We start from the raw sequence: 11,916 nt of genomic DNA on the forward strand, positions 1-11,916 counted from the left end.
AATAATCCTTCAAGTCATTCCTAGCCTGATCAGCTGTATTATTACCGTGCTAAATTTCAACTGTGCTACCAGGTCCTTTCCGGAGCACAATCTTCGACGACGAGCTAAGCTTATGTCGATCTTCCTCATTATACCATTTTGCCATGAACAACAAGCTTGCTATCGAGTTTGTGTTGTACTCGTGGTTTCAATAACCTTTCGCTTCATCCTTCCTGTTGCTTGATGGCATCGCTCCTCGATGGCATCTTCATAGAGCCTCTCGACAAATGCGTCGTGATCAGCATCAACATTTTGACTTTCATTGAAATGACAATTGAATTCATGGTGAGGAATACCATCCTTGACCTTCGGTGATTTGAGTTATCATCGACAACCCCCCTTTGTCTTCTTTCCAACGCATGTTTGATCATGTCTTGGTTATACCTTGGACTCCTTGCTAATCCCGCAACTCTTCCTTGGGTATTTCTTGTGATTTTCAACTACAACCCCTACTTGTAGCACCATGTTAATGCTACCTCGAAGCATGACTGAGGTATTCCAAATATCAACAAGAACGTTGGAAACACATTGCCGAATGTTTCTTGATCTATTATCCAAACACCGTTGTATGGGTAATATCATGATTCTTCCCTTGCCCCCTTTATCTAAATGCTTTTGAACTTGCTGTCATATCATGTATTTCCTGCTCCGCTTCCCCTTAGGAAGGATATACTCCCAATTCTTGGGTATAAACACCTTTTCTTTCCATTGGTCTGATTATTATAATAATCACATTTTCCTTTTCATTATTTTGTTTCACCTTTCTTGTAATCTAACTTGTCTGAGCAGAGATAAATCCCTACTTAAGTAAGCACCTCAGTGCACAACTCTGTCACTAAGACCCTGTTACTATTGTTGATGACATTCCGGTAACCACCGATGGACGAGACCTTTGCCTATTGGTCCGCCTCGTCCAACGAGCAGGAAAATGGTTCTCTTCGTCCCTCACCCTTGGTACCAGTGTTGTTGCCAACATAACTGACAGGCTATACTCTGACCTGCCTTGATATCATGATCGTGCAAAATGATTAGTGCCCTCCTGCTGTTAACCCACATGGTGGGCCCATAACCCACAGTTCCACAGGATCGAAACCTGACTCTCCTGTAATTCCTGTTCTCCAAAAATTGTTCCTTGCACTTGGCTTCGTAAGCAAATCACGAGCCACCTTCCTAGTGGTCTATTCTGGTATCAGACAAAATACTTATCCCCGTCGCTCTGAAACTCCTTTCGCACTCTGTTTCACGCAACGAATGATTGCCTACCCGATTGAAGCTTCTTATTACACCTTCTTACCTTACTATCGATGAATCTCTTGAATCTCAACTCGAGAGATGCCTCCTTGCCATGTTCACTGAGATAGCCCCCAGGTAACTATATTGTGATGAGCTCCGTCCTTCCCAAGTCTTTTCCCCTTACTCCACCCCTTAAATCTCGGGACGAGATTTCTTGTAGAGGAGGAGATTTGTAACACCCCGAGGATCATGCTACAGTAATCCCCTGCTGATGGTGCCATGTCATCACTCTTACTGTTGCTAGTCCTCATTTGCATTCAAACCAATTCAAATTCAAATCCAAGTTAATGTCGAAATACAAGACTTCTCAAACATGAAAACTAAAATGTTCATCTTGTGTCCAATAATCACTTGTTAATATAGGAGGTGAACTAACTTTTTTTTCAGAATGTCCAAATGCCCTAAACCACTTTAAAACAGTAGCTAAAGCAAATAAATTAAATGCTTGTTAAGTTATAAATATAAAAAACTACTTTATTTTGGTGCCAAGTTAATTGTAGCAATGGCCTAAGTTAAAATGGTATTTTAGGTGCAAGATTGGTTTTCTATAAAACTATTTTGCTTTCTGAAGTTAAAAAAAAGGGAAAGCCAAGAAAAGAGAGAGAGAGAGAGAGAACAACCCCCCTGGACCCAACCCGCCTGGACCGGCCCACCTAACCTACCCGAGCCAGCCCAGAGCCCCCTGCCTCCCTGGGCTTTAGCCCATTACACTGGCCGGCCCACCTTACCCCGGGTCGCCTTCCCTGTTCGACCGACCCCGTCGCTACAGGGGCGCGGTCGCCCCGGACCGCCTCGCCGTCGACGACGAGGGGGAGGATAAGGCCTCCACGCCCCCGACGCCTCGGTCCTCTCCCCTGCGCCCCACTCACTCCCCTGCTCTCCTCTGTCGCCCACTCCCCTCTGGGTTCTCCCCAGATCCCCTTTCCTCCACCTCCACGACGCGGTCGCCGCCGTGCCTCGCCCGTCCCCGCGGCCACCGAACCCCGTTCGCCTCACCGCCGTGTCCCTCGTCTCCGTCAACGTCGTCTGCTTCGTCTCCATCCACGAATGGGAGTCGGGGAGCTCCACAATGCGCGGATCGAGCCACCCCCTTCCGCCTCGGCCGCCGTTGATCTCCTCCAACTCCGGCCACCCTCTGCTGCTCCTAATCTGTCACCGGCTTTCCTTAGCCACTCGGTGAGCTCCTCCCCCTCTCCCTTCTCTCACGTAGGCCGCCCCCTTCTCTAGCTCGCTCGCCGCAACCGCCGTAGCTCACCGTCGCCCTGCTCCATCACCGTCGTGGCCACCGCTGCCGTGGCCCCCGTCCGAGCCCTCCATCGTGCTCCTGGTGTTCCCAGGAGCCCGACCAGCCCTTCCTCTCGCCCTCTCGTGCCCCCTAGCCCATTCCCGACGTGACTCCGAACGCCTCCGCCGCCCGTGCTCGCCGCCGATGGTTATTCCGGCCGTCCCCGGGCGAGCCACCACCACCACCCGACACGGCGTCGTGTGCGCGTTCGAACGGTGCTAACCGCACGCGAAACGGCCGCCCCTAGCGCGTTTCCGACGAGGCCCGAGCGGCTCCGCCGCGTTCTAACGTCGCCGGCGGCGAGACGCCGGCCGCCGCCGACGTGGCTGGGCGGGCCCGACCCCTGGCTCACTGCCAGTGGGCCTTAGGGGCCACGTTGACTGGGTTGACCCAGTCAACACGCTGACATGGCGGTACAGTGACACTGACGAACCGGCCCCACCGCTTAAATAATAACTAAAATGATTTTTTATAATTAAAAGTAATTAGTTTAGCTAATTAGCCACTAACATGTGGGGCCCATCAGCTAATTAACCTTAGTTTAAGTTAAAATAAGCTCTGTTAAGTAACAGAGGCTGACAGGTGGGTCCCCCGTGTCAGTTTTGACCAGTCAACCGGACTGTTGACTGCTGACGTCACTCCTACGTCATGCTGACATCATATTCCTTTTCTGTTAATATAAACAATTCCAGAATATGTTTAAAACTTAGAAAATTCATATAAAATAATCTATAACTCGGATGAAAATGTTTTCTATATGAAAGTTGCTCAGAAAAATCCAACGAATCCGAATACGCGGTCCGTTCATCTGTAACATGCCCCTAGCATGCTGAACTTGGGACATTCCCCCTCCGGTCATCTGTCTGACACAGGTCCGGAACCGGGAAAACATTCCCGGTTGAATTCCCCCTTCACCTATATCGTGTAGCCATACGTTAGGTCACTCCCGGCACCACATATTGCCACGTTATGCTTTGTGATGCTTGTTTGCTTTATATTTACTGTTTCTTCCCCCTCTTCTCTCCGGTAGACCCCAAGACCGATGCCGATGCCCCTGTGATCGACTACATCGACGACGACCCCTCCTTGCCAGATCAACCAGGCAAGCCCCCCCCCTTTGATCATCCCGATATCGCCCATTCCATTCTCTCATGCTTGCATTAGATTTTGCTATTGTTATTATTTGCTCCTATTCTGATGCATAGCCTCCTTTTGTAACCTGCTTATTGTTACCTTACCGGCTTATCCTAAACTGCTTAGTATAGGATGGTTAGTGATCCATCAGTGACCCCCACCTTGTCCTTGTTGCCCCTGCTTCATCATTTGAAGACCCGATCAACGGGATCGAAGACCAGGCCCCGGCACCGCACATCACTTTCCCCTAGTTGCTCGACGCTGCTGGGTTACTATCGAGTGCCGAGGGTGAGACCTCTACAGCACTTCTGATGTTAACCTGTAGTGTAGCTATTCGGTCGTGGTCATCGAGGGTGATTTCCTCTTTAACCACTTCCGATACGACTCTGTCGTGCAACCCCTCAAGTGTGAACCTCGAGGGTGATTCCTCTACGTTCACCTTGATGATTACATTGAGTGGAAACCACCGAGGGTGATTCCTTGGGTTTTCCTCTTGATGTTTGGACACACGGATACTTGGACTTTACAACTGTTACTTGGAAAGTGATGTGGAGACGGGTTGACCTGGAAGGTGCCCGTGAGATAATCACGAGGCATGGCCGGGCATTCTTAGCCCTTGCCGCAAGTCCTCGAGACGGGGCAACGGGGTCACCTCTTTCATGAGGCTCTGCTTGTTACCGCGCGTTCCTAATCCACTACGATTTGGATATTTGATCCGAGGGGCCTCTGGCCTGATAGCACTAACCATCACGTGGGCATAGTATGGGCGTTCTGCGTCGTGTACATCAGCCGAAGCTTAATAGACGTCAGCGACGGAGCGGCGCGCGCCGGGTTGGACTGGTAAGCTCCTGCCTTTTTAGGGAGGTAGCTAGGTCTGCTCACCGGCCGCCCACGCAACGTGCAGGAGTTCCCGGGGAGATGGCCCATGACCCCTGGGGGCATAGGTTTAGTCCGGCGTGCTTGACCTCTCTATTAAGCCTAGGTCGGGTTGCGGCGTATTGTTTGGCCGAGGCCGGGCATGACCCTGGAAAGTGTGTCCGGCCGGAGTCAATCGAGCGTGGTGGGTAAGTTGGTGCACCCCTGCAGGGAAGAAAACATCTATCGATAGCCTGTCCTACGGTAACGGACACTTGGAGTTGTATCCCGATCGATACAACTAGAACTGGATACTTGTGATGAGAACTTGATAGAGATGAGGTTTTGATTGTGATGATAATTGGATAGTATGGCTCTGGGATTTCTTTCTCGCAGGGAGTCGAGAAAGGATCTCCGACCGAGGTTGATAACACCACTGCTACTTACTTTATGCTACTCTACTCCCTCCTGTTGCTGCAAGATGGTGGGTTCGAGAATATGCTAGTCTTCGATAGGACTAGGCCTTCTCTCTATTCTGGCATTTCTGCAGCCCAGTCCACATATATAGCCTTCCTTTGATAATGTTGCATATGTAGTGTAGATCCTTGCTTGCGAGTACTTTGGATGAGTACTCACGGTTGCTTTGCTCCCCCTTTCCCCCTTCTTTCTTCTTTCTGGTTGTTGCAACCAGATGGTGGAGTCCAGGAACCAGATGCCGCCTTTGACGACTGCTGCTACCCCGAGGGTGCCTACTACCACGTGACGGACGCCGACGACCAAGAGTAGTTAGGAGGCTCCCAGGCAAGAGGCCTTGCCTTTTCGATCGATGTTGCTTTTGTGCTAGCCTTCTTAAGGCAAACTTGTTTAACTCATGTCTGTACTCAGATATTGTTGCTTCCGCTGACTCGTTTGTATTCAAGCTGATGTATTCGAGCCCTCGAGGCCCCTGGCTTGTAATATAAAGCTTGTATTATTTTAATTTGTGTCTAGAGTTGTGTTGTGATATCTTCCCGTGAGTCCTTGATCTTGATCGTACACATTTGCGTGTATGATTAGTGTACGATTGAATCGAGGGCGTCACAGTTACCGATCGATTACATCTTCATGAACTCTCGCGACAAAGGTGTCGTGATCATCAACATTCTGAGCTCATCCAGGATATCAATTGAATTCATGATGAGACATACCATCCTTGCCCTCGATGAATTGTATTATCGTCGACCACTTTATTGCCCTCCCACCAACACAAGCTTGTTCATGTTTGTTGTTATACCTTGAGTTCCTTGCTATCCAGCAATTGTTCTTCTTTACCTTGGAGTATTACCATCCTTTATGTCAAGAATGTTCTGAGATTTGTTCCACCTCTTGAGAATTCTTGACATAGAAATACTTCTCACCATCACCATTCTATCTTGGTCCCCGTGTTAATTCCAACAAGTGAACGGTGTTGTTTGGATTCTTTCCTTCTAGCAACCCTATTTTTTTGAAGTTAATGGTCGAAAGTTCATTCTTAGGCTATTGACTATTGAATCACCATTCTGACATTGGTCGTGCAACCCAACCCATATTTCGGGTGCACCTTTCAACCAATGTTTAATTGTGTATGTTTTCCTCGAGCATACATTTTATACCATTTGATCTGACAAATGTCATCTTCTTGTTCACATTATTGTGGAAATCCATCTTTTGAAAATCTCAATGAATTGTCGCTGAGTCAATCAGCCACCTCCTCACCTCTCCTTGGTTTAATGATGAACTATTGTTTCAGGAACCCGCTCCCATAGTTCATTTCCCGAGAATCTTGCAATGCCATTTCAATGATTTGTGTTGCGCCTTTTCTTCTCGGACATCCTAAGTCTGAGGCATCATGACACCAATTGGATCTGAATCTCGGTCAGATATGATGGTTGGGACAACTTTCCAGGAATTATGTTGTTTGTCCTTTGATGGCCCGGTAACATGATGTCATGCCTAGCACCCCCCTGGCTGGAGGACCTATCATTATGATTTCTTTTGCAAGGATAACCATTCCTCCTGGAGGAAGTGGTAAGACCTATTTTATAAGCTGTTCCTGATGGATCCAATGAGTATCTGTAGTCCGAACTTTGCTTGAAGACCATGTCAATGCTATCTCGAAGCATGTTTCTGGTAAACCGATTTTCAACAAGAACATTTGAAACCCAATACTAAATGTTTCTCGCTCGATTATCCAAACACCGTTGTTTGCGTAATGTCATGAAATTTCTCTCCCCTACCTAAAGAGTTTTCTACATTATATCCTGTCATGGATATCATGCTCTGCTTATCCTTGGGAAGGATATACCCCTGAAATATGTGTTTAAACACATTTTCCTTCCCATTGTTCTGTTTAATCTGATGATCATATTTTCCTTCCATTGTTGGTTTAACCTTTCTTGTGAACTATATGATCTGAGCAGTAATATTCTCCTGCTTATGTAAACACCTTGTTGTACCACTCTGTTTGTAAGACCCTGTTACTATTGTTGATGACATTCCGGTAACCACCGATGGGTGATAGCTTGCCAATTGGTTTGCCTCGTTCAACAAGCAGGAAAATTACTCTCTTCGTTCCCCGTCCTTGGTACCGACATTGTTGCCGGCATAGCTGACAAGCTATTCACTGGCATGCCTCCCTGTCGCGGCTGTTCAAGATGTCACCACCATTCCTACTTTCAACCCACATGGTGGGCCCATAACCCACAGGTCCACTGGATCGAAACCTGACTCTCCTGTACAACCCTGTTTCTAATGAATATTCCTCATGCTTGGCTTCGTATTTAATTCACGGACACCTTCCTAGTGCTCTATTCTGGTATCAGACGCAATACTTACTCTCGCTGCTTGGACCCATTTCACACGTTGTTTCAGGCATCGAACGGTTGCCCGCCCGCTCAAAACTTCCCATGATAACTCCTTACTTTGCTCTCAATATTTCCTTAAGTTTCAATTCGAGGGTTACTTTCCGCCACCTTCCTTGATGTTATCTACTAGATAAACAAGCATTGTAGCGGTCCGTTCTTCCGTAATACCCCCTTATCCTTTCGTAAGTATGATGGAGTTACCGAAGGAAGACAACTTCATCATGATGACCCGAAGCAGAGAAATGAAGACATCAACGAAAGGGATCAACCTCTTCGAAAGGGTAGCCAAGACCGAGAAGACTCGTTAGGTTTTTGCTACCAGCCCTTTTCCCCTTACTCCGCCGCTTAAATCTCGGGACGAGATTTCTTGTAGTGGAGGAGAATTGTGATGCCCGGATCATTAAGCTACAGTAATCCCCCGTTAATGGTGCCATGTCATCACATTACTGTTGCTAATCCTTGTTTGATCCAACTCTTAGTTCAAACTCAAATTCAAATTAAAGCTTAAAATTTAAATTTCCCGACCATGCAAAATAAAATGTTCAAAGTGTGGGAAATATTACATAACTAATTATGGTGGTGATCCAACACTTTTGTAAAGTATTTGAATGCTCTTTTGTGAATATAACAGTGACTAAAAATAATTGTTAAATGCCTTTCCTAATTTAAAATGTTAAACTATTTTTATTATGTGTGAAACCTTTTGTGGTTGTGGTTTATTTTGTAAATCGATTTATAGAGACAGTCATATGTTTTAGTAAAGCTGTTTTTGCCTACTAAAATAATATAAACAGAGTGTAATAAAAGAAAGAAAACCAAAACGAAACAAAAAAATAAATAAAAAGAACCAGCCTACCCCCGGGCTTTGGCCCACTAAACCATCAGGCCGGCCCACCCTCACCGAACCCTCCTCTCTCTCCTATTCACGCGACCAGGTCGCTACAGGGGCTTGGTCGCCGCCGCACCCTCTCGCCGACAGCGCCGGGAGGGGATAAGGGCGCCACGCCCTGACCCCTCGATCCCATCCCCCACTCCTTCCCTCTCTCCCTCCCCACAGATCTCCCATGCCCCAAGCACGTCCATGGCCGCGTCATCGTCGTTCCCATGGCCGGAGCCGTCCCCGACCCGTGAGGTTATGCTCTGCAGCTCCGTTGGCCTCGTCTGCATCGCCTACAACCTTCGGTTCGAGCTGAAGCCCTCCACAACCTCGCCATCTGGTCGTCTTCCCCGCCACGGCCACGGCGCCATCGCCGTCGATCTCCATCACCGGCGCCTCCCGGTGGTTCCAGGCACATCCACGACCTCCCTCGAAGTGAGCCGCGTCTATCCTCCTTCATTACCCCCTTGATTTGTTGCCGTAGCCGCCGTCCCCGAGCTCGTCTGCGTACGCGTACGTGGTGCTGCTGCCCATGGCCTTACCCCCTGCGTCTCGCCCGCGCCTGGCCTCGAGGTCGTCTACTGCTGCGCCGCTGTTGGCCCTGTCCGCCGTCGCCGTTCGCACCCGCTGGCGCCGGCCGCGCCTGCCTTCGCCCGGCCGCGTCGGCGTCACCCCGCAGCATCCCGCTCTCACCGCCGCCTGGCTGCGCCCGCCTCCGTCGCCTGCTGCTCGCCCGACGCCGCGCCCGGCCCTGCTTGCCATCCCGCACGCGCCCCTGTGCCTGCTCGTGCTGCTTCTGTTGAAGCTCTTGCCCTGCTGCGCATAACTGCTGCTGCTTACTGTACTACTAGTTAGCTTTTCAATATCTACTTTGACTAACCCCCTAGGCAGCCTCTAATCAGCGGTTAAACAACTACTAACAGGCCAAAAATAAATATGAGTAAAATGTACACTTGACAAACTACATATTACTCCACTGGACCAAATTCATTTGATGCATGGTTTAAATCCAACAAAAATCACAAAATGCTATCTTCTCTTAAACCCAAGCATTGTGTGTGCGTGTGTGCTCTGTGTGTTTGCGCGCCGTACGTGTGGCCGGCTAGGCTATGCCCAGTAGTGGCCGGTCCTTGTTTAATTATGTTAGGTGTAGCTTAGTATTAGTTTAGTGCTAAGTTAGCCTATTAGCAAATGACATGTGGGTCCCATCTATTTAGTTTAGATAAATCCTTTTGGAAATTATTAAAGCAGTGACATGTGGGCCACCAACTCCCATTTAGACCAGTCCTTTTGACTTGGTCAATTCGGATTAAAATAAATACATAATTTTAGAAAATGAATTAAAACTTTAAAAATTAATATAAAATAAACCGTAGCTCGGATGAAAAAACTTTGTACATAAAAGTTGCTCAGAACGACGAGACGAATCCGGATACGCAGTCCCTTCGTCCGCCACACACCCCTAACCTATCGAACCCGCAACTTTCCCCCTCCGGCTCCTCTGCCCGAAAACACGAAACACCGGGGATATTTTCCCGAATGTTTCCCCCCCTTAACCGGTACCACCTCATACCACGCTAGGGCACGCCTAGCATCGTTACTTGTCTTGTCATGCATCGATATGCATCTGTTTACATGGTATTCATTGTTTCTTCCCCCCTCTTCTCTCTGGTAGACTACGAGACCGACGCTGCTGCTGCCCAGCTCGACTACGGAGTTGACGACCCCTCTCTCTTGCCAGAGCAACCAGGCAAGCCCCCCCCCTTGATCACCAGATATCGCCTATTCTCCTCTATACTGCTTGCATTAGAGTAGTGTAGCATGTTACTGCTTTCGTTAATCCTATTCTGATGCATAGCCTGACATTGTCGCTACATCTGTTGATACCTTACCTGCAATCCTAAATGCTTAGTATAGGATGCTAGTTTATCATCATTGGCCCTACATTCTTGTCAGTCTGCCTTGCTATACTATCGGGCCGTGATCACTCGGGAGGTGATCACGGGTATATACTATACATACATACATACTTTGCAGATGGTGACTAAAGTCGGGTCAGCTCATTGAGTACCCGCAAGTGATTCTGACGAGGGGGCTGAAAGGACAGGTGGCTCCATCCCGGTAGAGGTGGGCCTGGGTTCCCGACGGCCCTCGACTGTTACTTTGTGGCGGAGCGACAGGGCAGGTTGAGACCACCTAGGAGACAGGTGGGCCTGGCCCTGTTCGGCGTTCGCGGATACTTAACACGCTTAACGAGATCTTGGTATTTGATCTGAGTCGGCCACGAGCCTATACGCACTAACCATCTACGTGGGAGTAGTTATGGGTATCCCGATGTCGTGGTATCAGCCGAAGCACTTCAAACGTCAGCGACGGAGCGGCGCGCGCCGGATTGGACTGGAACGCCTACTAGGCTAGGTCTGCTTCCGGCCGCCCACGCAACATGCAGGTGTGCTCAGGGCGATGGGCCCAGACCCCTGCGCGCTTAGGTTTAGACCGGCGTGCTGGTCTCTCTGTTGTGCCTAGGTGGGGCTGCGACGTGTTGATCTTCCGCGGCCGGGCATGACCCAGGAAAGTGTGTCCGGCCAAATGGGATCAAGCGTGTTGGGTTATGTGGTGCACCCCTGCAGGGAAGTTAATCTATTCGAATAGCCGTGATCTTCGGTATCAGGACGACTTGGAGTTGTACCTTGACCTTATGACAACTAGAACCGGATACTTAATAAAACACACCCTTCCAAGTTCCACAGACAACCCGGTGATCGCTTTTCTACAGGGCGACGAGAGGAGGATCGCCGGGTAGGTTTATGCTATGCGATGCTACTGGAGCTGCTACTTGGAGATGCTACTTGGAGATGCTACTTGGAGGACTTCAATCTACTCGCTTCTACTTGATGCAAGACGGAGGCTGCCAGAAGCGTAGTCTTCGACAGGATTAGCTATCCCCCTCTTATTCTGGCATTCTGCAGTTCAGTCCACTGATATGGCCTCCTTACACATATACCCATGCATATGTAGTGTAGTTCCTTGCTTGCGAGTACTTTGGATGAGTACTCACGGTTGCTTTCTCCCCCCCTTTTCCCCTTTTCCTTTCTTTCTGGTTGTCGCAACCAGATGCTGGAGCCCTGGAGCCAGACGACTACTACCCCGGAGGTGCCTACTACTGCGTGCAGCCCGCTGACGACGATCAGGAGTAGTTTAGGAGGATCCCAGGCAGGAGGCCTGCGCCTCTTTCGATCTGTATCCCAGTTTGTGCTAGCCTTCTTAAGGCAAACTTGTTTAACTTATGTCTGTACTCAGATATTGTTGCTTCCGCTGACTCGTCTATGATCGAGCACTTGTATTCGAGCCCTCGAGGCCCCTGGCTTGTATTATGATGCTTGTATGACTTATTTATGTTTTAGAGTTGTGTTGTGATATCTTCCCGTGAGTCCTTGATCTTGATCGTACACATTTGCGTGCATGATTAGTGTACGATTGAATCGGGGGCGTCACAAGTTGGTATCAGAGCCGACTGCCTGTAGGAATCCCCCTTCCACACTCCTTGGCCG

The sequence above is a fragment of the Triticum aestivum genome, chromosome 6A, assembly GCF_018294505.1.
Source record: "Triticum aestivum cultivar Chinese Spring chromosome 6A, IWGSC CS RefSeq v2.1, whole genome shotgun sequence".
NCBI classification, from domain to species: domain Eukaryota; kingdom Viridiplantae; phylum Streptophyta; class Magnoliopsida; order Poales; family Poaceae; genus Triticum; species Triticum aestivum.